The following is a 27,370-nucleotide window of genomic DNA, read 5'->3' as shown; positions in this document are numbered from 1 at the left end:
AATATATCCACAAGTTCCTGGAGGTTTGTCTAGATGATTAGATTGTATTTGGATTGGTTAAGCACCATGTTGCAGGCTTACACTTGATGTTGGATACCTACCGATGACACCAAATCATGCAGAACCTCAAGAAGTGTACGTTCATTGTTCCCTTTGGGAACCTATTGGGACATGTGGTTTGCAAACAGGGACTAATGGTAGACCCCATGAAGATTGCGGTAATTCTAAATTTGGAAGTGTCAAACAGCTACACGCTACCCTGGGACATACGGGGTATTATTGGAAGTTCATCAAAAGTTATGCCTAGATCACCGCACCGATGGAGAAGTTGTTGAAAAAATATGTCACGTTCTATTGGAATGATGACTGCATGAAGAGCCTGGACGTACTAAAAGAAGAATTGGCCTCTGCGCCAATCCTAGTCTTCCCAAAATGGGACAAGGAATTTCATGTCCATGTGGACGCATCATGTATAGCACTGGGAGCAGTACTAACATAGGAGGGTGGAGAGGGCTTGGATCACCCTATTGCGTTTGCGAGTTGCAAATTGTTTAAAGTAGAAAAGAACTATTCCACCAATGAATGCGAGGGGTTGGCTATGGTGTACGTGCTCCAAAGATATCGGCACTATTTTCCAGTGGCACACTTCAAGATGTATACAGATCATTCCATGCTGAAATACTTGGTCAATAAGCCTGTGTTGGGGGGGTGTGTTATGGAGAACTTAGCACCTACAAATAAATACTAATTCAATAGACAAGTAGTTGTGCCTAGAACAACATTTTAAATTGATTTATACTTTTCATATAAGCAATAGATAAGAAGAGGGGATAGAATCCCTACTTGTAGTTCGGCTTTCCTCTCATCCCCCTTGTATTGGTTCCATTGCTCCTTCCCATACTTAATCCACTCGAAAAGTACCCTGTCAACAAAACAGATGAGAAAAACCAATCAAAGCATATGATCCATTGAATATAAATGAATGGAATCAGAAAAAATTCATACATATAAGCATTATGAAAGAACACAACATATGGAAAAAGGTTCAAACACTTTATTAAATAGAAGAAGGAATTACAACCATCAGTGTCTGATTCAAAGTCATTCCTCTAGCTTGGATCCCATCCATATCACATCAAAAGCAAGACAACCTTGTGGCATCACACCATTTTCTCCAAAGTCAAGTCTCATAGTAGTATTATCTCCTTACAATTCAACATAATCCAGCCCCTGATCACTTAGATGAGTGGTCAATTTATAGGAAGATGAAGGAGATTTTGTCATTAACGGTGACATTGAATGCCCTTCCATACTTAGAATTGGTTCCATGGAGGAAGGGATGAGATGATAGGATGCTCCTTAACTCGTTCCTCATCCAATTTCTGAGCTCATAGGAGTTGATAAGACATGGAAACTTCTAGATGACTCCAAAAGATAAGAATATTCCCCAAAACCTATGTGAATTTCGCAAATTCTCACCCAGCACAGGTGAAAGGAAGCCTAAGTGCTCTGCAGAGCACCCTGGTAGTGGACTTAACTGCTCTGCAATGCACCTTCATAAGGGCTTACCAACACTGGTCCCTTTAGAGGCAATTTTTGGATGTCTTCAAGTCATGAAACTGTCTAGGAAGGAGGCATTCAAAGGGTTGATTTGTTTAGGGCATGAAACAACTAAATTTAGGGTTGATGAGCCCTAAAACACTGATCTGAATGTTGGGGTTTCATGTGCCCAAATGGATCTGTAACAATTGCCCCCTAAAGCATGAAGTCGGAAAAATGCCAATGTCGCATGAAATGCTTTACGATGTGATGAGGAGGTATCGAAGTGGAAGGTGACCTACATCAATTACAATACATATATCATGATATTTGATTTTACATGAATTGTTGGGGGAAGGCATACCCATGCTCAACTTATAAACTTTCATTACATGTACATAAACAGTTGTTTATAGATATAGACCCATGATCGGAATGACTACCAATGTAAAGTCATTGTACATATGATTTAGTACTCCTGATATCACAGCCCGGATGGATGAAACTAGATCCAGGGTCTTCAATCTCATTCAACCATTTGCTCAAGTATGAGTCTAACCATGTGAATATGTGATCTGAAGTCGAACATGGGAAGACACCATCTGATTACTAGCCGATGATGTAAGTTGTTAACAGATGAGAGAGAAATCACCAATAATGATAATGATCCTCAAGGTACTGCAGTGCATTCTGCATGGTGTGAATGGATGACTTGATGTTGAACACCATACAAAGTCTTTCGGTCGAAGGTCATTGATGTATGCCTATCGCCAAAAGCGAGGAACCTACCATTGATGTATGCAAGCCTCAAGATACTGAATGGGTGTTTCTAAGTCAACTTCTTGGATAATGAGTTGATGTCAACAAGAAGCGACTCATCGTAGGAGGGCCTTGATATATCCCACATCAACGACATGAAATGAGTGTAGTGATTTTAGCGATGGAACTTGACTGACGACACAAGGTTCAGGAATGGCGGTTATGAAAATGAAGGTTTATGGTATTACAAAATATGGATTTTGACTGAATGACTTCTCTTGAACATGTCAGCGACACTAAAGTGAATTGGTAGCATTGACCCAAAATGAAGCAATGGATGGTATGATAAACCAACGGTGTGATAACCATCAAGCTAATAACCCAACCTAGATAGTCATTGTGATGGACTGAAAGTGTCAGGTTCAAAAGCAACTGCTACCTTAAAGTGGTTCTCCCCTTTTTCCATTTTTCCCAGTCATTGCTGACCAGTACCTCTTTATTTTTATCAAGCTTGAGGAGGATAACATATGCTTGTTGTATAATTTCACCCTTCGAGCGAATCCATTGCTCTTTGATGTTTTAATGTGTCTAGTGAAGGTGAAACTCGATCTTGTCTAGATGGACAAGTTTGTCTCTATTTGATGTTTTTAACAAGTTTAACGACAAAGATAACTTGGTCTTTTTCATGTTTAGAGAGTCTGAAAAGGTACAAAAAGAAAACTCCACAAGCTCTTTTTCGTAAATTAATCTCTCAAGTCTAAAAAATCGTAAAATAATACAAGAGAGATATCATTTCCAATCCATTAATGAGCTAGAAAGGACCCGCACTTGACAATATTTTCATGTTTAGAGAGTCTGAAAAGAGCTTAAAGAGGACTCCAAGGGGGTTCCTTTTTCATTTTTAACAAAGCTTGAAAAATAGATAAAAGTGTGCTTTGTGGTCAAAAGTAAAACTTACAATCGAGCACATTGAATTATGCAAATCAGTTGTAAAACCTGCTCAAAACATCACCAAATGGATTAAAAGTATCTATTTCATAGGCAAATACTAATGTTTAGTCAATTAATTAACATGAAATAAACATAAAATAAGTTTTTACCATTTGGAACTCACCAACCAGTTTTGTGCTCTGAGCTCATTTTTTACCTCAAACTTCATCGGCTGATTGTGAAAGATTCTATGGGCCATTTCTTGAGCTATCTGGACCAGGTAGGAACTAAACCTCTCTACTTTCTTTTCAATCCATTATTTTGTCATTTCATGCAAATTTTAGGGTTTTTTTTGGGCCCTTGGGGTTTCATCTTTTTCCCTGGGATCAGCGCAATCTTTCACATCGAAAATTGCGCTGAAGATAACCTAGATAGAAGGCTAGATGCTTTGCAGCGCACTATCTTTGTGCCTAGGCTGTGCTGGGCGCATTTCCCAAGTTTGTTTTAGCTATTAGCTCCAAAATTTGTCCTGTTTTTTGCATGGAAAGGATCCTAATTTAGCTTATGATTGTGTTTTAGGCTTTCATTGGATCAGAATGTTGATTACATGGTGAGAAAGAGAGCATGAAGAACAAGACATGGTTGCCCTAAATAACCCAGGTACAGTTGAGGCCCTCAGGAATTGCAGGTTACTCAAATACTTTAAGTTTTCCAGAATGAGGCAACAAATAAAACTATTGCAGTTCCTTGTTCGTGCATGGGATCCGATAGATCATACATCTTTCATTAGGGACAATATGGTCCCTATTACTATTAAGGATACTTACTTTCTTACCAGACTGTCGAGGTGCAGTGCCCCCACCTCACTTTCTGGATTTGCCCGTGGAGGTGAATCGGTGAGAGATTAGATCATACGATTTTGTCAGCCAGGTACATAGCCTAGCAAGGACGGGAAAATAAATATTTGGGATGTAAGTGATTTTCCTTTAAGAATGATCCTCTTCATGATTGCAAAATTGGCTGGCAGTGTGACACTACATCTGGCGAATAGATCTTATATGCAATATGCACTGGAGTGTCTAGAGCCAAAATCTTTCAACTAGAGCGAGGTTGTACTTTCACTGCTAAAAGAACAACCGACTAAGGTAGAAAGGGGAAAGATGAAGAATTTCTACTATGGTACGATCTTGATTTCTTTTGCTTTAGAGAAAATCCCATTGGTGCAACTACAAAATGTATCACTGGGTGTGGTTGGTCCTAGAGATTAACGTATGCAAAGGTGGGTTGAATTGATGGCTCGACATGCTGGTCAGTCAACAATCATTTTCTCCCCTGCATTTTTCAGTAGGCTTGAGCGACAACATGTTCTTATTGACAAGCATCCATACTCAGGGATGGATTATCGTAGAGATCCAAATTTGATTCTACCAGTTGGAGTACAATGGGGTGCTATGGGTAAGTTGTTTGACCAAAGTGCTTTTTGATGTTTCAAGTTTCTACATGTTTTTTGTGTTTTTTAATGTTTCCAAGACTAAACTAAAATTAGTCTTATGCATACAGATGTGGGTACTGTTCGACCTGCGGTACGCCAACAGGTTGTAGGTGGGCCAGCACAAAGAAACATCGGAAGAGAAGTTCTCCAAGACTTGGAGTTGGCTCAGACCTTAGCAGAGTTGTAGGATCACATAGAGGGATTAACCCTTGGTATTCTGGATATCCAGATCGAGGAGTTACCTATGACGATACAACACCACACTATTGGTGTTCCTAACCGTTGGTCTAGGCTTTCGCGCATGATAGCACAGGCTGTGACCTGTTACCATGAGCACCACTAGATCTACTTAGGATATTTTGTATGCATTTTTTAGTTTTCGGGTCAGATGACCAAATGTGTCTTGGGCATAAATTTTGTAAAAACTTTTGAATCACCTATCTATTTTACTTTTAGAATTTTTATGGTTATATGAAATCCTATTCAACTAATGATGTGAATTGAAAATATTACTTTCACATGTGTCACAAATATCTATTTAACACATAATTTTCTAGAGAATCAGTTAATGTGTTAATATTTCTGGAAATATGTTGATATTGAATGTGTTCAAAACGTCTTTCCAAAATTTGAACTCTAAGGAACATACAAAAAAATGTTGGATATCAAATAGTATAAATGTTTGTTAGTTGTAGTACAATGAGTTGTGATTCCAGCCTAAAGATGATTTGGTGAATGCCAAGTGAAATGGCATCAAAGAGTAGTTCACTCAATGCGCTATACTCAATGATATTGTTTGTCGATCGACCGACACAAATCCCTTGAAAGCTCACTAACTTGCCACTTGGAGTGAAAATGCCCATGCTGCAGAAGACAAATTCTACGTACTATGACTAGCACCATTGGTGAAACCAACAAAAGTTTCCAAAGACTCCGACATCTGCAACAAATGCAAAGTGGATTACTAACTAGATAAAAAACTCTAAAAGACACACATAGACACATGCAATGAAAGCATATATGAGTGAGTTTTACTACACTTAATCAAGCATAGTAACATTTTAGGTACAACCCATTTCGAGGATGTGACAATGGAATCCCATCATAATCTACTAACTCGTAGACTCCATTTGTCAGAACATGCTTGACAACATAAGGACCCATCCACATTGGTTCAAATTTCCTTGCTCTAAGTTTATGAGCTTCCTGATTATAAAGCAAGACTAGGTCTCCTTCTGAGAAAATACGAGGCTTGCCATTCCTATCATATTGTGCCTTAATACATTTCTTATGTGCTTCATTAGCCAATGCGGCGACGAGTTTCATGAAAATGCATTAATTCCAGGAAATGCAGTTCTTCTTCAGAAGTGTCAAGTAACAGGTCAATCACGAGTTTGAGAGATGAAATTCCACATTGTATCGGTAAGATTGCTTCCAAACCATACACCAACTAAAAGGGTGTAAATCCAGTTGCATTTCTCAACAAGGTTTGATATGCCCACAAGGCACATTATAGGATTAAGTGCCAGTTTCATTTATAAACCCCTATCATTCTTTGCAACATCTGCTTTAGGACCTTGTTGATGGCCTCAACTTGTCCATTCGCTTGCGGGTAACATGGGATGGAACTATCATGTGACAATCCTAACTTAGCAGTCAACTCAGCCATCATGTGATTGCGAAAATGTGACCCATGATTTGTAACTATGGCTTGTGGTACACCAAACTGGGCAACCACATGGTTAAAACAGAAAAGAGCTGTCGTTTCGCCGATGTTGTTCAATGTTGGCATTGCCTCAACCCATTTGGTAAAATAGTCAACGACGACTATAATATATGCATGCCCCCCGACCGAGATGGGGTTACGTGTCATAAATTCAATGCCCCAGTTGGTGAATGGGCCAACAACAGCGACTTGATGCAATGGTGTAGGTTGTAATCTGGTTTTTCGGTCATATATCTGGCATGCATGAGAGCTTCTGACAACAATAATATAATCTTTAAATATAGTTGACCAGAAGTAACTAGCATGAAGAATCATTTGTGTGGTTGCATATCCAGATAAGTGTCCACCATAGGCACCTTAATGGCAATCATTCAATGCTTTCTTGGCCTCCTCATGCATGAGGCACCTTCGTAAAACCGTATCAATTCCAAGACGGTGAAGTGTGTGGCCAATGATCAAATAATATTTGGTTTGGTAATGAATACGTCATTGTTGTGAGAGAGAGGTATCTTGCCAAAAAGTTTGGGTTTGGAGATAAATCAACATATCTCCATACTAGGCATCAGATGATGAAATTACAAACCAAGACTCATCCAAAATTGATGGTTCAGATGTTGAATCGATGGAGGTTGATGGAAGGTCACATAGTAACTCAGGGAAAACTATAGATTTCTTTGATTTAGGCTTGATGAATTCTAAATCAAATTCCTGTAAAATAAATATCCATTTTGAATATTTCCCCCCTAGAAATTGACGTGACAAAATTTATGTCATAGGCTTGCAATCTGAAATGACAGTTCTTTTCCGTAACAAGATATAATGGTGAAATCTTTGAAGAGCTTGTACAATTGCCAAAGCTAGCTTTTTGACATAAGAGTACTTACTTTCTATATCGTTGAGATTACGGCTCAAGTAATAAATTGGATGTCCAATCCCATTTTCTTCTTGGACTAAAATCGTGCCAATGGTTGTATTTACAACGACGAGATACAAGCAATAGTCATTTTGGTAATTTGGAGAATACATTAATGAAGCTCTAATTAGGGTATCTTTAAGAGCGTCAAAGGAAGCTTGCGCAACCTGATCCCAATGAAAGGGTATCTCCTTTTTCAAAAATTTTGTAAAACCTTTAGCCATTTCAATGTAATTAGGAATGGACCTCCTCGGAAAGTTGGATTTCCCTTAGAGTCTCTGTAACTGTAAAAGATTTGAAGGTGGAGGCAAATCCAGAATTGCCTTAACCTTTAATGGATCCAGTCGAATCCCTTCTCGAGACACTACAAATCCAAGCAAGCGACCAGACGCAATGCAAAACACACACTTGTGTGGATTGAGTCGAATCTTGTAGTGTCAACACCGTAAAAATATAGCTCTCAAGTGTTGCGGGTGATCAGTCTAATTTCATGAATGAGCAGGTAAATTGTCAAGGTAAGGTTGAACAATGTGCTTGATGTCATGGAAGGGATAATTCATTGCCCTATGAAATGTGGCCCCAACATTCTTCAAACTGAATGGGAGTTTCCTATAGGTGAATGTGCCCTATGGAAAACTAAAAGCCATTTTCGATTGGTCCTGTGCGCGTATATTGACCTGATTGTAGCCGGAAAATCCATCGATAAATGAGAATCTTTCGCATCTAGCACATTCATCAATAATCTAGTCGATAAAAGGAGTAGGATAATTGTCCTTTGGACATGCCTGATTTACATCCCTATAATCGACACACACTCGTATTGTTCCTTGTTTCTTCATGACAGGAACAATGTTGGAAACCTAGTCAGTAAGAGGAACAGGGTAAATGAAACCAGCCCACAAAAGTTTTTCAACTTCTACTTTAATTGCAGTAGCTTTCTTTGGATGAACAAGTCGAAGCCACTGTTGAACCGGCTTGACATCAGGGTACATTTTAATTTTGTGTTCAACAATACTAGAGTCAATGCCTGGCATCTCCTCATAATACCATGCAAAAATATCTCTAAATTCACGAAAGATAGTACGGTAATTATCAAGTTCCAATGGAGAACAATATTTGTCGACATGAATGTTCTCTACAATATTAGGCTTCATTGACATATTAATAGAAATCATTTCTTCAATATTTGACAGGTTTCACTCAGATTTGATTGTGTCTATGAAAACTAATTTCGATAGGAAATCAACAACTGAGGGGTAGTTTCATTCATTTTAGTAATCTTCGATGTCATCTAGAATATGGGAATGATGATGATAATCTTCACATGGTTCCTTTCCTATCATCACTGATTGGATAATTCCTTCATCCGTAGAATGTATATGTGAAAAAGGATCCGAAGAGGTACCATATTCTAACGACCTATCTACCCATAAAATTGTTGAGTGTGGATTTGGGTTTGCCGTACAAGCCTGAAAAGTTGATTGCTATGATGATTCAATGGAGCTTAATGGCATCACCTTTATATTACTATCAACTTCAACTTTGTTGGTAATCCTCCTTAAATCAGATGAGGTGGAGGAAATCATGTTGCAAGTCTCTACTCTTGCCACTTCTGCCAAATCAAATGGTGACGGTATGGTAAAAGTACCCATTAGGGAAGGATCTTTAAAGATACCTACTCCAACACTTCGAAGTGACAGCAGGGGTCCGTGTACCAACAGAATGCTTCTCGTAGCCTATGAACTATTGGCGAAGAAGGCTAGCTTATCAATGACTGTGATTCCACCCTTAAAAGGGAATGCAATAGTAAGAAAGTACATGGAAACCACCGCAGCCATAGCATATACCCAAGGCCTTCCCACTAAAATTTTGTAATCAAGGGGTTCGTTAACTATCTCAATTTCAACAGTAACTATTTTTCCCCCTAGTTCAATTTGTAGGTTACTGAAAATCCCACAAGGAGTATATGTTCTTCCATAAAAATCTTTCAACATGGTTGGTGATCATGACAACAGTGGTGAATCGAGTGTTTTCTAGCAGCTCATGGACATAATGCAAGTAGATGCCCCCTCATCAATAATAGTTCGGTGAACATTCTTGTTAGGGCCTGAATCTTCCTTAGGCTGAAGGAAGGCAAAATTCAGGGTAACCACAAACCACGCTCAGTCTGGTAGCTAGCGCTACCAGAACAGGAGAAGGCTCTCTCCAGGTCATGCTCAGTGAGAAATAAACAATATGGTCTGAGATGACTTAAACTAAATACTGATTTTAGGCTAGTAAATAGATATGAAAGAGGTAATTGATTGAGTGACTGAATTTTCTGGGCTGTAGGGGACCAAAGGACAGCAGGAGCTGAGAAATTAAATCAAAGACACAGATTGTTTCTTGAGGCATGATAGGCAGGAAGTTTAGCAATCAAATTTGAATAATATGGAGTGGAAAGACTATTTGAGAAGCTGAAAAGGGCATAGGTGATGAATCCTTTTCATACAGAAGAGGAACATAGAACATGAACGCTTTCCCAAGGTAGAGCAAATAACAGGATTCAACCTCTCATACTTAAAAGCATTCAAATTGAAATGATCATGAAATCGATGGTAAAACATAACATGGTACATATGAAACAGAAAGAACAACAAATTGCTAAACTCACACCGCATGAGTCTCCTGAATCAGAGCTGTATCATTTCATTAATTCTCTGCTAAAACTGTACAGTGAAGCGCTGATTTCTTCCCCGTTCATCGTAAAATTCCCACCCTTTACAAATGGTTTTTCACTACAATAAATAGACACAATCTGTGGGAAAACAGATCGACACGAATGGGGAGTTGTTTAAACTAAAATCCTGAGGATAGGAAATGAACCATCCATCTGTTCTAAAGACAGAACAACGTTCCATTATTCTACTTGAAAATTTCTGATGACCTATGAAAAGGCGACAATTGTAGCGTGAATCTCATTGAATCATTACTAAAGACGAAAATAGGTCTCCGTTCCTATCTCTCTGCTGTCGCAGATGTCTTCACTAATTTTAGCTTTCGGTTTCTGACTTTTCACCTTCCCTTGGCCGTTTGAATAAAAACCAAGTTTTTATAACTAGCATCCTTTGCGACATTTGGGGCGCTTTCATTTTCATGCAACAAATTTTCTGGCATGTGATGATACGAGTACACCTGTCAAAGGTCTCCATCCAAATCGGCCTCTTCTATTCTTCGGACTGCCCACTTCCAGAATACAAACTATAATTATTCCTGTAAATGCTTCTCTGGCTGAGTACATTTTTACTGTCATTGCCTAACAGCCCTTTACTGGAACCTTGATCATTCTCATTAATTTTGATTCTGATATGTTTAGACTCATCAACTTCTATTTTATCAGCAATAATATTGTCAACTTGACATTGTGAACCAGAACGGTGCCAATGATCATCTTGTTTCCCTTTTGTTCTCCCAACCGATAACTCTTCAATAGGAGTTGCGTCGGGCACATTACTAGGCTAGATATTTAATTGATTCTGACAACTGAAAGATGCAACCTTGCTCTCACTGATAGAAGCTACTATATCACCATCCAATTTTACTGGCTTCATCTGTATGACTTGCATGCTCTGCATCTTCGATGTTATTCTCTGATAATTCTAGCAAACTTTGACATGGTGGTCTCTTAGAATTCGAATTTTGATATGAGATAACATACAAACTGCTATCAATATCAGGTGGAGCACCATCGACCAAATCAAGTTTTGATAAATCCAATGCTTTCATAAGCTGTTCAACTTCCTGTTCATCACCCCTCCTTCCCCGGCAATCACTAGGAGTTGAAACAAGAGAGTCTTCAAATGATTTCCCCCTTGAAAGGGATGGAGAAAGAACACCCAATGTTGCAGTGGTGGCAGCATCAACATCAATTGAATCTTCATCAGCAACTCTAGGGGGGAACTCATGTATTTTACTCGCATCCAGTGCTGCAAGCTTTTCCATGAGAGTATTATATGAATGTGATCCTATTACTCTTGCAGTCTCTTTGTCTTGCCGCATCTAGATCCTAGTAACTTAGGTTATCAGTGATCATAGTGACTGTTGTTTAAAACTTCTCTTCAATCAGACACATTTCTTCCCTGGCTTCTAAGGATCAAAATCCAGCCATGCATCAGCCCAATGTCTAACAGGATGAATATTGCACATTCTCGAGCAAACTCAAAATCATGTATATGTCTGAAGCGAACATTAACATCTATCCCAGTTGTAAGGCAGGGAAGTAAATCAATAGCATCCGCAATGTTCTGCTGCTGGTTTTGCACATACCTGGCATCTTTGTTCTCGATATTGCTATTTGAATCCAATAATCTTCTAGTCACAAGTGAAAGCAACCTTTGCAAAGAGATCTTTGTTGTATCTGGGCTCAAATTTATGATGTTCCATAAAAGAAGAACATTGCCTATCAAATCCGTGCAAGTCAATGGCAATTTGGAACCTTTCTTGGCAGTTTTTAGGCCTTTTGCTATGTGCGCCACGCAGGAGGCCCAATGCGTCGTGCCTCCTTGATGCATCGTGCCCTTGTAATTTTGCACTGGATGGTCGCGCCCAGTGCGCCGCGCCAGTTGCCTAGTGCGTCGCACCCGCAATTTCATCCACAATCTCGGCTAGAAATTTATTTTCGCAATAACTCAAATTTTATATCAAGATTTTATGATGCAGAGTTGTGCATGACAACTTATACAAACTGAACACACTCTTCAGCTGTTATGTCATTTTCTTAGCTGTAGATCTACAATCTACAACTCTTTTAACAAATCATGCATTGCAGCCTTAAAATCTTCATAAAATCTCTCCTCAGAAAACCTAGATGCACGCTTTCTTGCAGCTGCAGCAATGTTTAAGCGCTCTGCGTCTAGCATTGTCATAAGAACATATATAGCATCACCAAACTCATCTACATTTGTGGCCATAAACCCAGTCTTTTGTCCATCTTCATCCAAAACAATGTCCATCTTTGGTCTCGCAGAATTGTGAGCAATTGGCACTGCACCAGCTGCCATGTATTCCACAATACTTATGCCAAAATGTTCATCCGTCATCGAATGAAGGCTAGCAATAGCCCCTCCAAGGAGATCCACCAAGTCATTGTAATTCACATTGTCACGAAATTCAACTTGTTTATCAATTCCCAGCTCAGAGCATTTCTTCCTAAAATGAAGTAGTCTCTTTTCATCTTCCCTATTTTGACAGCTTCCAACAATTTGAAGCCTCCTTACAAATTGCACATCCGAATGTTCTGGTGCTTCCATGTTTACTCTTCTAATGGCAATGGAAAAAGCCTCTAGTTGAATACCATGGGCCTTCTCTAGTCGAAATTAAGCAACTGAGATGAAATTTTGTAATTTCTCTGATCTCTCCAAAGGAAGTGCCCACTTGGTCCATAGTTCATCAGAAGTCAACAGTTAAACCCAAGGAAGCATCCCGGAGAGAGAGTGTATTGCAGGGAGGGTACACTCTCCTAATTCGTTGAGGTATGTTCCATAGCTTTTCAATATGAGGTTGTGTCCATGAAGAGTTGACCATTGCCAAGTTTGAATAGAAACCTACCCATCCATATTTCCAAGTCATAAAATTGTAGTAAACTGCCTTACCTCTCAATAACCAAAAGATGCTTGCAATGGCATTAACATTATTATACATTGAATTGCGGCTCAGAACACGAGAAAGCATATTTGAACTGATTGTTGGATAATGTGTGTAACAAGTAACCTTGCAGCCAAACAAATGTGTAACAGGGTATGTGAAGGCATAACCACTTGTATCAAAATACAAAATAGGTGTGAACTTGTTAAGAGCTTCCCATGTGAGTAAAACTGAGCCAAGACATTGGCCAATAAGAGTAAAGTGGGGATAAGTGGCTGCCTCAATCCAAATCCTTTTATGCAGATGCACCACCTCTTAAAGTAAACTCTGTTTTTGTTGTTTCCGCTTGACTTTTTGAACTGACGATGACCCTCTTTGTCAATTTTGCAGGGGTGTTTGGCATGTGATCTTGGCAGAGGATGACCAGGGCTGCGCCTAAAACATTGCATGTTTGAGCTTTAAAAATTACATATTCACTACAAAAACAAATTTGACGATTTCTTCTTCAAAACTCTGTTTTGAAGAAGAATCATTCTCGAGCCTTATTGATAATGGACATTCTGAAATGAAGACTTATTGGAGACATCCTCATGGCCTGTGGGCATTATTTGACATTGTTGAAGACCAAATCAACTAACCCTAGTCCTACTGACTGAAATGACTCTTGCTGACCACGAGACCAAACAAGACTGTACATGACTTTAAAATTGACTTTGATGAACAGACCAGAGCCAACAGGGCAAGGCATGAGGGGTAATAAATGACAAGACCCTTCCGTCAAATTATGGCATGCCCCTAGCGGAATGCAGATGAATGACGGAATGAGACACCTAAAATGAAATGCAATAAGAGAACTGATCTCTGACGGAGGGATGTAAAGACCAACTCTAACATTGGCTCCAATGGGGATGGTAGCTCCTTGGAGGTGCCAAGAACTGCAGAGCTTTGGGAGAGCAGACCAATGCCTTATCCATTGGGCAATGGAGTCCAAATCAACACCACATTGTTAACTACTTTACTGATTGAAAATTTGACTCAAACTAACTTGATGCAAACTGGAATGACTGAAAAAACTTGACTCTAACAAAATAACTCAAAATATTAAGACCTGAACTTAAAACTTAAAGCTTGGTGGTAGTACATGACCACCTGTGTTTCTTACAAGGTAATATACGATCAAACTATATCAAAATGCTAATGTAACCAATCAAGCAGATGCCTTGCTGACTAATTCTCCTGATCAGATATTCCGGTCAACAATGGACACTGGTAACTGGGCATCCAAAAACATAATTGACCATGATCTCCTTCATCACTGAATATGTCAATAATCACCTTCACTGCGGACTGCAACAGATTTGCCATTGGATTCTGAAAAGCATGAAGATTGACCTCCTGCTAGAAAAACAAGATATCCTTTTCTCTTGATTCTAGTGTTTCTCCATAATGTACTTCAATAAGAGTATGTTCTTGGTCCTCAAAAAATTCTGAACAAGTAGATGAGCAGATTTCCTTTTCAAAGAACATTTCAAGACATGAAACATAGGAAGAAGAATCTGAAATGGAATCCTGAATGATCTAGTCTTCAGTAGTTTGAATATATTGTAGGTCATCTTCATATGATATGACAGCCAGATTCTCATTACATTCATCACATTCATCAATCATGAGAAAAGCAACTTTAGATGAATCTTGAAACCTGACACTAACAGTTAGATCATCTACCATAAATTCATCTAGAGAAACTGTTTCACTTACTTGAACAAAGATTTCATCTTGTTGTTCATGAAATAACTGGATTACCTCTTTATGAAGGCTTCGTTCTGATGACATGAGAACGTTCGGATTCATAACTCTGTCTTATTTATTCCAGATGATTTCAACAGCAGAGTTCTCCTTTATGAGATTCAGCACACTGTATTCTTGGTCATCATAATCTGAATCTGTATCTGAAATAGCTGTCTTGACATTATCACATTCTAGAATTAGCACTGGACTTCTTTGCATGCTGTCTTCTTCTATGGATAGATATGAAACGACACTTTTTCTTTCATCACTTTCAGCGATATGGACATCTTCAACCTGCTGATCTATAAAGTTGTTTGCAGGACTGTCATCCTTTTCAGAAGAGGAAGAAGTTCCATCATCACCTTCTTGACCATGTGCATACTGTAGATTTGCATTAACTTGAGCTTTAACCTGACCATTCAAGAGTTGATCTATCTCATCTTCAGACAGAGGAGATAATACTTTTTGTTTTCTCTTGCTCAAACAGTGATTGTCTTCATTAATTTCAAGTGAAGGAGTATACAAATTTTCCTCATACAGCTGATCCATTTCATGTAATTCATGTTGACTGTCAAGATGAAAAATTCCTTCATCTTCCACCGTACTAAGATCTTGATCCTGCTGCAAATTTTCATGATCGTCGTGATGCTACTGAAGTGGTTTTTCATACAATGCTTCCATGATTTCTCCATCCATTAAGTCATCACGCCCATAAAAATTCTCAAGATTTTCAATAAGACTATGAACATTGCTACAACTGTCCTGAACTAAAGCCAAGGATGGATATGATTCTTTATACCTTTCAAAGAATATTGCATGAAAATCCTTTAAACAATAAATAGAAGCAGGTGGCAAACTTTCATACCAAGATTGGGCTTCGTCTTCCAGAGTAGCCATAAACATTTTCATCAAACAGTCTTCAGGAAAATTGATCTTTAATTTATGCACATGAATGTGAAATTTCACCAGATGAAGAGCAACGTCATTACCTTCCACATTTCTAAACATAGGCAAATTCTGAAGCCAATCCACCTTGGGCATTTTATTTGGAAAACCTGGGATGTGATCTCGGCTCATGGGAGCGTATCTTCTTGCAACCCGTTCCATCTTGAAAATGTCAAAGCTACTGATCTCTCTGCAGTGGAGTCACCATGAAGCACCAATTGCTGGATTCTTCAGTGAATGGAGTCACCAGGTAAATGATGTCAGCCTGCTTATGTCTTATTGTTGTCCACCATCAACCATGAGATATTAACTTAATACATGTACTGGGGCAAGACAATCTTCAAGAAAACTGTTTTCGTCCCCAGTGGAGTCACCATTATGTTAGGGCCTGAATCTGCCTTAGGCGGAAGGAAGGAAAAATTCAGGGTAACAACAAACCACGCTCTGTCTGGTAGCTAGCCCTACCAGAACAAGAGAGGGCTCTCTTCAGGTCACGCTCAATGAGGAATAAACAATATGGTCTGCGATGACTTAAACTGAATACTGATTTTAGGCTAGTAAATAGATATGAAAGAGGTAATTGATTGAGTGACTGAATTTTCTGGGCTGTAGGGGACCAAAGGACAGCAGGAGCTGAGAAATTAAATCAAAGACACAGATTTTTTCTTGAGGCGTGATAGGCAGGAAGTTTAGCAATCAAATTTGAATAATATGGAATGGAAAGACTGTCTGAGAAGCTGAAAAGTGCATAGGTGATGAATCCTTTTCAGACAAAAGAGGAACACATAACATGAACGCTTTCCCAAGGTAGAGCAAATAACAGGATTCTACCTCTCATACTTAAAAGCATTCAAATAGAAATGATCATGAAATGGACGGTAAAACATAGCATGGTACATATGAAACAGAAAGAAGAATGAATTGCTAAACTCAAACCGCATGAGTCTCCTGAATCAGAGCTGTATCATTTCATTAATTCTCTGCTAAAACTGTATAGTGAAGCACTGATTTCTTCCCCGTTCATCTAGAAATTCCCACCCTTTACAAATGGTTTTTCACTACAATAAATAGACGCAATCTATGGGAAAACAGGTCGACACAAATGGGGAGTTGTTTCAACTAAAATCCTGAGGATAGGAAATGAACCATCCATCTGTTCTAAAGACAGAACAACGTTCCATTATTCTACTTGAAAATTTCTGATGACCAATGAAAAGGCGACAATTGTAGCATGAATCTCATTGAATCATCACTAAAGACGAAAATAGGTCTCCATTCCTATCTCTCTGTTGTGGCAGATGTCTTCATTCTAATTTTAGCTTTCGGTTTCTGACTTTTCACCTTCCCTTGGTCGTTTCAATAAAAACCAAGTTTTTATAACTAGCATCCTTTACGACATTTGGGGCGCTTTCATTTTCATGCGACAACTTTTCTAGCATGTGATGATACAAGTACACTTGTCAAAGGTCTCCATCCAGATCAGCCGCTTCTATTCTTCAGACTGCCCACTTCCAGAATACAAACTATAGTTCTTCCTGTAAATGCTTCTCTGGCTGAGGACATTTTTACTGTCATTGCCTAACAGCCCTTTACTGGAACCTCGATCCTTCTCATTAGTTTTGATTCCGATATGTTTAGACTCATCAACTTCTATTTTATCAGCAATAATATTGTCAACTTGACATTGTGAACCAGAATGGTGCCAATGACCATCTTGTTTCCCAACCGATAACTCTTCGATAGGAGTTGCGCCGGGCACATTACCAGGCAAGATATTTAATTGATTCTAACAACTGAAAGATGCAACCCTGCTCTTATTGATAGTAGCTACTATATCACCATCCAATTTTACTGGCTTCATCCATATGACTTGCATGCTCTGCATCTTCGATGTTATTCTCTGATAATTCTAGCAAACTTTGACATGGTGGTCTCTCAGAATTCGGATTTTGATATGAGATAGCAGACAAACTGCTATCAATATCAGGTGGAGCGCCATCTACCAAATAAACTTTTGATAAATCCAATGCTTTCATAAGCTGTTCAACTTCTTGTTCATCACCCCTCCTTCCCTGGAAGTCACTAGGAGTTGAAACAGGAGAGTCTTCAAATGGTTTCCCCCTTGAAACGGATGGAGAAAGAACACCCAATCTTGTAGTGGTGGTAGCATCAAAATCAATTGAATCTTCATCATCAACTCTAGGACGAAACTCATGTATTTTTCTCGAATCCAGTGCTACAAGATTTTCCATGAGAGTATTATACGAGTGTGATCCTATTACTCTTGCAGTCTCTTTATCCTGCCGCATCTAGATCCTGGTAACTTAGGTTATCAGTGATCATAGTGACTACTGTTTCAAACTCCTCTTCAATCAGACATGTTTCCTCCCTGGCTTCTGAGGATCAAAATCCAGCCATGCATCAGCCCAATGTCTAAGAGGTTGAATATTGCACATTCTCGGGTAAACTCAAAATCATGTATATGTCTGAAGCGAACATTAACATCTATCCTAGTTTTAAGGCAGGGAAGCAAAATTAATAGCATCTGCAATGTTCTGCCGCTAGTTTTGCACATACCCGGCATCTTTGTTCTCGATATTGCTATTTGAATCTAGCAATCTTCCAGTCACAAGTGAAAGTAGCCTTTGCAAAGAGATTGCCATTGTATCTGAGCTCAAATTTATGATGTTCTGTAAAAGAAGAACATTGCTTGTCAAATCCGTGCAAGTCAATGGCAATTTGGAACCTTTCTTGGCAGTTTTCCGGCCTTTTGCTGTGTGCGCCGCACAGGAGGCCCAATGCGTCGCGCCTCCTGGATGTGCAGCGCCCTTGTAATTTTGCAGTGGATGGTCGTGCCCAGTGCGTCACGCTCCTCGAGTGCGCCACGCCAGTTGCCTAGTGCGCCACGCCCGCAATTTCATCCACAGTCTCGGCTAGAAATTTCGTTTCGCAATAACTCAAATTTTATATCAAGATTTTATGATGCGTATCTATGCATGATAGCTTCTACAAACTAAACACACTCTTAACTATTATTTCATTTTCTTAGCTGTAGATCTACAATCTACAACTCTTTTAACAAATCATGCATTGCGGCCTTAAAATCTTCATAAAATATCTCCTCAGAAAACCTAGATGCACGCTATCTTGCAGTTGCAGCAATGTTTAAGTGCTCTGCCTCTCGCATTGTCATAAGAACATATATAGCATCACCAAACTCATCTACATTTGTGGCCAGAAACCCAGTCTTTTGTCCATATTTATCCAAAACAATGTCCATCTTTGGTCCCGCAGAATTGTGAGCAATTGGCACTACACCAGTTGCCATGTATTCCATAATAACTATGCCAAAATGTTCATCCATCATCGAATGAAGGCCGGCAATAGCCCCTCCAAGGAGATCCACCCAGTCATTGTAATTCACATTTTCACGAAATTCAACTTGTTTATCAATTCCCAGCTCAGAGCATTTCTTCCTAAAATGAAGTAGTCTCTTTTCATCTTCCCTATTTTGACAGCTTCCAACAATTTGAAGCCTCCTTACAAATTGCACATCTGAATGTTCTAGTGCTTCCATGTTTACTCTTCTTATGGGAATGGCAAAAGCCTCTAGTTGAATACCATGGGCCTTCTCTAGTCGAAATTGAGCAACTGAGATGAAATTCTGTAATTTCTCTGGTCTCTCCAAAGGAAGTGCCCACTTGGTCCATAGTTCATCAGAAGTCAACAGTTAAACCCAAGGAAGCATCCTGGAGAGAGAGTGTATTGCAGGGAGGGTACACTCTCCTAATTTGTTGAGATATGTTCCATAGCTTTTCAATATGAGGTTGTGTCCATGAAGAGTTGACCATTGCCAAGTTTGAATAGAAACCTGCCCATCCATATGTCCAAGTCATAAACTTGTAGTAAACTGCCTTACCTCTCGATAACCAAAAGCTGCTTGCAATGGCATTAACATTATTATACATTGAATTGCGGCTCAGAACACGAGAAAGCATATCTGAACTGATTGTTGGATAATGTGTGTAACAAGTAACCTTGCAGCCAAACAAACGTGTAACAGGGTATGTGAAGGCATAACCACTTGTATCAAAATACAAAATAGGTGTGAACTTGTTAAGAGCTTCCCATGCGAGTAAAACTGAGCCAAGACTCTGGCCAATAAGAGTAAAGTGGGGATAAGTGGCTTCCTCAATCCAAATCCTTTTATGTAGATGCACCACCTCTTAAAGTAAACTCTGTTTTTGTTGTTTCCGCTTGACTTTTTGAATTGATGATGACCCTCTTTGTCAATTTTGCAGGGGTGTTTGGCATGTGATTTTGGCAGAGGATGACCAAGGTTGTGCCTGAAACATTGCATGTTTGAGCTTTAAAAATTACATATTCACTACAAAAACAAATTTGACGATTTCTTCTTCAAAACTCTGTTTTGAAGAAGAACCATTCTCGAGCCTTATTGATAATGGACATTCTGAAATGAAAACTTATTGGAGACATCGTCATGGCCTGTGGGGTGTTATTTGACATTGTTGAAGACCAAATCAACTAACCCTAGTCCTACTGACTGAAATGACTCTTGCGGGCCACGAGACCAAACAAGACTGTACATGACTTTAAAATTGACTTTGATGAACAGATCAGAGCCAACAGGGCAAGGAATGAGGGGTAATAAATGACAAGACCCTTCCATCAGATTATGGCATGCGCCTAGTGGAATGTAGATGAATGACGGAATGAGACACCTATATGAAATGCAATAAGAGAACTAATCTCTGACGGAGGTATGTAAAGACCGACACTAACAATTCTTATTGAGAGATTTTACTTGAATTAGGAAAGCTAACTATGCTGGTAACTATGGTGTATATCTCGCATGGTTAAAAACCACAAGATTTGAATCCATAGGATCTATTCCGCCTATTGCTGATAGTAAAGCCTGCTTCTGGGAGGGATAGTTTTGCAACACCTCGAGTGTCGACATAGCAGAAGGTGATTGAGCAAGATCTTCCACTATGTTATAATTTTGATTTGCTCGAGCCCGAGGGTTGAATGTCGTTTTTTGCACAACTCCCTTTGGTGGTTTTATTGTTAATTCAGGTACAATGGGTGGAACATTTTCCGATGAAGTTGAATTCGAAGGATTAGGTTGATCAGTGGCCTGATTATTCAACAATGACAATGGATTTCCATAATCTTTCTTTCTCGTTGACACCAACACTTAATTTTGTGGCTTTCTGATGGATAACATGAGTACTTGGGATGTGGAAGCATGGTTTATTGCAACCAAATGTGTCTCCAGGGTTGGAAACAGATCAGTCAACACTGCCGATGTGTTTGAAGTCTTTAAAAGTTTAGTGACCTCAGAGCGATGTGGAAAATATCTTGTAAAATGCTCATCATTATAGATCAGACATGGATAACGAGGTTTCCTTACCATAGTAGAGGAATCAGATGATTTCTCTGGAGGGGAATTTTCTTGTTTCTTTTTGTTTTTCTCGTTTTTCTTGTTCCCTGGTTGCTTTGGATATTTTCCTTTGTCAGATGACATGGCATTAATCATGGAGGCAAGATTATTTTGTAATGCATTGGTAGTTTGATTGGAAATAGCAAGAGTTTGACCAGATGGTCTTCCTACTGTTTGCATGCTTGAAGAACTAATCACACCATTGCTGTCATGAGAGTCCTTACTCGATTATGGAGGAGGGTGAATAGTGAAAGCTGGTCGAGGTGCATTGGGTATTTTATCATAAACCATGACGGATTGTGTGTAAATCAATTCCAAGTATTGGGCAAAAGCAATAACTTACTCTTCTATGACAACTCCACCTTTTTCCACATCCTCGATGATTGATGGCAACAAGGATTTTATGAACCACTCAGGTAAAAGCTGATCGGGAACATATGTCTTAACCATTCAACAACAACGTTTCCACTCATGAATATGATCTGATATATGGGTAGCAGTAGTTTGTTTAAAGTTGCTTAGGAGTTCCGGTCGAGTCTTGTATCTGATGGGTAACTGGAAGTGGGTAAAAAATGTAGTGGCTAAAGTGGTGAAATTATCGAAAGAATCTCTTGGTAATTCAATGTACCATTTAGCAGCGGGACCAGTAAGTGTTCTTTGGAAAAGACGAAGGCTACACGAATCATCATTTAAGGAGTTTGATGAACACCACAAATGAAAGGTCTTGACACTAATTGATGGGTCTTCTCCAGGATTTCTATTAAATTTCAGAATGTCAGATGGTAACTTATGCGGAATTATCAACCACCAAGGTGCATATAAGATTGGATCATTAGCGAGCCAATTTAAATCTGGTAATTCTAAATTTTCTACAAACAACAACTTCTAATTCAAGTCAGGTTGAGCATACCCAGGATATGATGGAATTGCATGAGCAATAGGTATATGCATACTGACATAGGGTATCTGTATTTGGTAACCTTGGTATGGTTGTTGTTGAGAAAAACCAGCATAAGGTGGTTGTTGATAACTAGGTTGAATGTGTGGTTGTCCATAACCTGCAAAGGCTTGTTGACCAGGACCTTGGTAAGCTTGAGATTGACCAAAACCAAGTTGAGCCTATGGAACAAGTCCAAAATGGGGTTGGAATTACTGGAATTGGGGTTGTTGAAATTGAGGTTGCCACAGTTGTTGAATCAATTGTTGTTGGTGTTGGTACACATATTGTTGATTTAACGGTTGTTGTTGTCCAGCAATGAAAGGTTGCTAGGCTGTGAATAAACTATACTAGTGTAATCCTAGGTCAGTGCAGATAAAGTTATACTAACCTGAGGTTATTGCTGAACTCCAGAAACAAGTGGTTTTTCTACAACAATCTGAGGAACTTGAACTTCTTGACCTGAAACTTGTGGTTGCAAGGTAGAAGGATCAGTTTATATCGGTTGAGATAAAATAGTTTGAACTTGTGACTATGGTACAGTAGTAACAACAGGTGTAGTAGGAATAGCTGACATAGTTTTCATTGGTTGTGTTGGATACACAAGCCTCGGTTGAACTGGAATTGTTGGTTTCCATTGAAAAACTCTAATTCCAGATTGACTTGAATACTGTGGGATATTACCATATGGTAGTCCTCCGAAATAAGGAGGATATGGTTAATAAGCATATTGCTCTCCATATGGTGGTAATCCAATATTTAATGGATACATAGGTCTTTGTTGACTAGATTGCCCAACTTGATACTGATATGAAAGATCAAACTATTGAGTTCCCATTAGAGAAGAACCAGGTAAAAGTCAGGGTAAGGACATGGGTGATGACCATGGTGTAGAAGCAACCCCTAAGTGGGTTCCAGACAATGATTGGTAACCAACCGGGATGGACGATTCACCATATAGTTGTGACTCGGGTTTGGTAGAAAACATCGAAGAGGTTGTAACAGAAGATCCTGCTGCAGCTGCATCAGATGATATAGTGTGAGATGTTGACACTTATTCAGCCATAATTAACTAAACCAAAAGTTGTCCTAAGGAATCGACGGGTACTTAAAAATAAGCAGGATCAAATGGAGCGGAAAAATCAGGAGTATGAAGGTAAAGATAAAGCCCAGCTACAAAGTGAAATGGGGTTCCAGGTGTGGAATCTTCTTCTAATTACTTCGCTATAGCAATTAAACCCGGTGGAAGAACTTCACCGTCAGGTCCGTAAAATATTTTTGGTGCTGATAAAGTTGAAGTTTCAATAGTTACCGATGTCTTAGGGGTAACCGGTTGGTCATCTTTTGACAAAGTAACAACTTCTGAATGTTCAAATTCGAAGTCCAGATGTTTGGGTAAATGAACAACAGTTTCAGAGACAGGTTCCTGAACAACTTCAGGTTCAAATATAACTTATGTTTGAACTGGGATAGATTCTAGATTAACTTCTGGTTGAACTGATTCAAGTTCAGAAGTGCTTTCTTGTTGAGCAATTTCAAGTTGAGGATCAACTTGTTGTTGAGCAACCTAGGTTATTGTTTCACTAGGATCAGTGCTAATGTCCTTAGGTAATTGTGAAAATTCTTCATTAGAAACAGATGGGCTAGAAATAGTTGGAGTAACTGGAGTCTTAGTACTTGACAAAATAGATGATTCAGGTAATTCAGATGAAGAACTAGGAGCTCTTGATGTACTAGACTCAGTTAAGTGAGACCGCTTTGCTCGAATTGGTGTCACTTTAGGAGGAAAAGGTGGTTTGATCATTGTTCTCCACGAACGATGGGGTAGGGGTTGATTTTCCTCCACGATTTCGGATTAATTTTCTTATCAAAAAAGAAATAAACAAAAAGGGGTATACTAGGCAAAAGGTTTACCAAGCAACTGTGAACTGCAGAATACCTCCTGGCGAACCAAGAAGTATGGCTAGGAAATATCCCCGAATGCTGTGTTTGGTGTATCACAGTTTACAAGGCAGCCGACTTAGTTACTTAAAGATGGATAGAAACCTAGAGTTGTCCTCCCATATATACCTGAAGGTACGTGGAGGCCCAGTTCGTATAAGTGCTATCTAATGCAAAACCGCATAGTGAGAGGATTCCCATATACTTTTGGTACTATAACACTGCCCCATATACCCAAAGCTATGTGCACGATCTATGATATACTCATGTACGTGGAATGAGGTATCACACTTGGGATGTATTACAAACAAGTTACTGACAACTGCTTTTTTTTACGACGCTGGAACATGTCTCTAGCTTGAGCCACTAAATGTTCTTGTTAATGACAATGCTCCATTAGGTAAAATGATGTTTATTTTAAGTTGATCTTGCTTAGGAATTTCCCTTTCAAGTTTACCACATGATGTATTCTGAAATTCCTAGGAATGATACTATCATGATAAGCATTCTTTATTCAATTTAATGATGAAAATCCTAGCTACTTAGGGATAGAGAAATCATATTTCTTTTGATCAAAGAGAAAAGAGCACAATCTAAATGCAATTTCCCTACACTATTCCTATTCGCACGCACAAACTTTTTCAATGCAACATGCATGTATTTCTTTTTGATTCCCCTACTATGAATATGAACAAAAAGGAAATATGCACATACAATCAATCAATCTTTCGTATGAACGAATACTTTTACGACAGTTCAAATTCGAAGGAAGATAAGACTTTACGGCACTTTCTTTCGAATGAAGATTAATCAATTATATCCTAACTTTGACTATTAATCGATAATGACAAGAAAAACATGAAGAAACATTAATCAATCCTATCAAATTTGGGCTAGACTAGGAGATAAAAACTCATTTTATGAGACCTAACATTCATTGATCAATCAAAAAACAATCAAACAAAGAAAATTTGGTAAAAAACTCTTTCCAAAGGTGAGAAACTGGTCCTAGGACGATCAAGGCAGCCCAGAGTAGGAGACAGTGTGCTTCAGAGCACTGTCCCTAAGCCAAGGATGCTCTGCAGCACACTATGTCCCTCACAAGCTTGCACTGGTGACAGTAAGCCATTTGAAGAGGCAATTTGACATAGTTTTCACCAATTTTTCAATGAAAACAACTTAATTACAATCGATGAGCAAAAATAAAGTCTACAAGGATGTCTTAGGACGTGGATAAGCTACTAGGAAAGAGGATTCTTCCCTAGTGGAGTCACCAATTTGTTTTGGAGAATTTAGCATCTACAGATAAATACTAATTCACTAGACAAGTAGCTATGCCCAGAACAACAGTTTAAAGTGTTTTAGACTTTTCCTATAAGCAATAGATAAGAAGAGGGGATAGAAGGCCTACCTGTAGCTCCACTTTCCTCTCGTCTATCGATTCTGTCGCTCCTTCCTGTACTCAATCCACTTGAAAAGTACCCTTTCAACACAACAAAAGATGAAAATCAATCAAAGGATACGATCCATTGAATATAAATGAAAGGAATCAGAATAAATTCATACATATAAGCATTATGAAAGAACACAACATATGGAAAAAGGTTCAAACACTTTATTAAATAAAAGAAGGAATTACAACCATTAGTGTCTGATTCAAAGTCATTCCTCTAGCTTGGATCCCATCCACATTACATCGAATGCAAGACAAGCTTGTGGCATCACATCATTTTCTCCAAAGTCAAGTCTCATAGCAGCATTATCTCCTTACAATTCAACATAATCTAGCTCCTGATCACTTAGATGAGTGGTCAATTTATAGGAAGATGAATGAGGTTTCGTCATTAATGGTGACATTGAATGGCCTTCCATACTTAGAATTAGTTCCATGGAGGAAGGGATGAGAGGATAGGATGCTCCTTAGCTCATTCCTCATCCATTTCTGAGCTCATAAGAGTTGATAAGACAGGGAAACTTCTAGATGACTCCAAAATATAAGAATATTCCCCAAACCCTATGTGAATTTCACTCATTCTTGTCTAGCACAGGTGAAAGGAAGCCTAAATGCTCTGTAGAGCGCCCTGGCAGTGGCCTTAACTACTCTGCAGTGCAGGTCATAAGGGCTTACCCATGCTGGTCCGTCTAGAGGCAATTTGTGGATGTCTTCAAGTCATGAAACTATCTAGGAAGGAGGCATTCAAAGGGTTAACTTGTTTAGGGCATGAAACAACTAAATTTAGGGTTTGATGAGCCCTAAAACACTAATTTGAATGTTGGGATTTGAAATTCCCAAATGGATCTGTAAAAAGGTGGCTCTTATTGTTCCAAGAATATGATTTTGAGGTCGTTGTGAAGCCCGGACGCCTGAACACGAGACCATATCACTTGTCACGCATTGAGATGGGAGAGGAACCTACTAGTTTGGAAGAAGGATTACTTGACGCACAACTCTTTGTTGTGCACGTAGCAGATGGACACTTCAAAGACATAATCCACTTTCTTACGAATGGAACTACACCGAAAGAATACTCTGTCTAGCAAAAGAAGGAACTAGTGGTGCATGTGTCAGGTCTTTTTGTCATCGTGGGGCACCTATATAAGATGGGAAACAATGAGACACTGCAAAGGTATGTACCTGAATTCAAACGAAGTGAAATCCTCATGGAAGCACATGGTGGTGTTGCAGGAGGACACTATGCAGGGTTGTGGTAGCCATCCCTTCATCAAGATTCAAAAGCACACTGTAAGGCCTGTAATATATGTCAAAGAACAGCTAAATCGTCGTGGAGGGATGAGATGCCTTTGAATTCGTAAATGACGTTGTAGCCCTTTGAAAAGTGGGCAATCGACTTTATAGGACCTATCAAACCTCAAGGAAAGACAGGCATGAGATACATTATCATCGTGATAGAGTACCTGACTCATTGGGCAAAAGCGCAGCCGGTCAAAGATTGCACGGCCACCATGACTGCAAACTTTCTGTTCGAACACATGTTGACTCGATTTGGATGTCCGAAGGTCTTTATGAGTGATCACAGTACACATTTCCTGAATGAAACAATCAGCGCACTAATAGAAGAGTTTTAGGTGTATCATCTCAAAAGCACACCGTATCACCCACAAGCCAATGGGGAAGTAGAAGAATTCATGAAAAGACTAGAGATTGCGCTGACTAAAGTCTATAACGCACAGTGAAGTTATTGGGACCAGTGCATTCCTGCGGTATTATGGGTTTATAGGACAACATGCAAGAAACTGACGGGACAAACACCTTTCCAATTGGTCTATGGTGTGGAAGTTGTCATGCCAATGGA

The 27,370-nt window shown here is 39.1% G+C and overlaps 2 pseudogenes; both read right to left on the bottom strand.

Annotated features, from left to right (window-relative positions):
* Positions 1–12,098: 12,098 nt before the first annotated feature.
* Positions 12,099–18,023, bottom strand: LOC149265587 (GDP-Man:Man(3)GlcNAc(2)-PP-Dol alpha-1,2-mannosyltransferase pseudogene; annotated as a pseudogene).
* A 755-nt stretch (positions 18,024–18,778) lies between these two features.
* On the bottom strand, positions 18,779–27,101 carry LOC149265586 (GDP-Man:Man(3)GlcNAc(2)-PP-Dol alpha-1,2-mannosyltransferase pseudogene; annotated as a pseudogene).
* Between the last annotated feature and the right edge of the window lie 269 nt (positions 27,102–27,370).

The sequence above is a fragment of the Pinus tabuliformis genome, chromosome 6 (assembly GCF_031772625.1).
Source record: "Pinus tabuliformis cultivar Carrire ecotype Pingquan chromosome 6, CPIR1, whole genome shotgun sequence".
Lineage (NCBI taxonomy): Eukaryota > Viridiplantae > Streptophyta > Pinopsida > Pinales > Pinaceae > Pinus > Pinus tabuliformis.
Note: the sequence above shows the minus strand (reverse complement) of the source record. Positions and strands in the feature narration are given on the sequence as shown.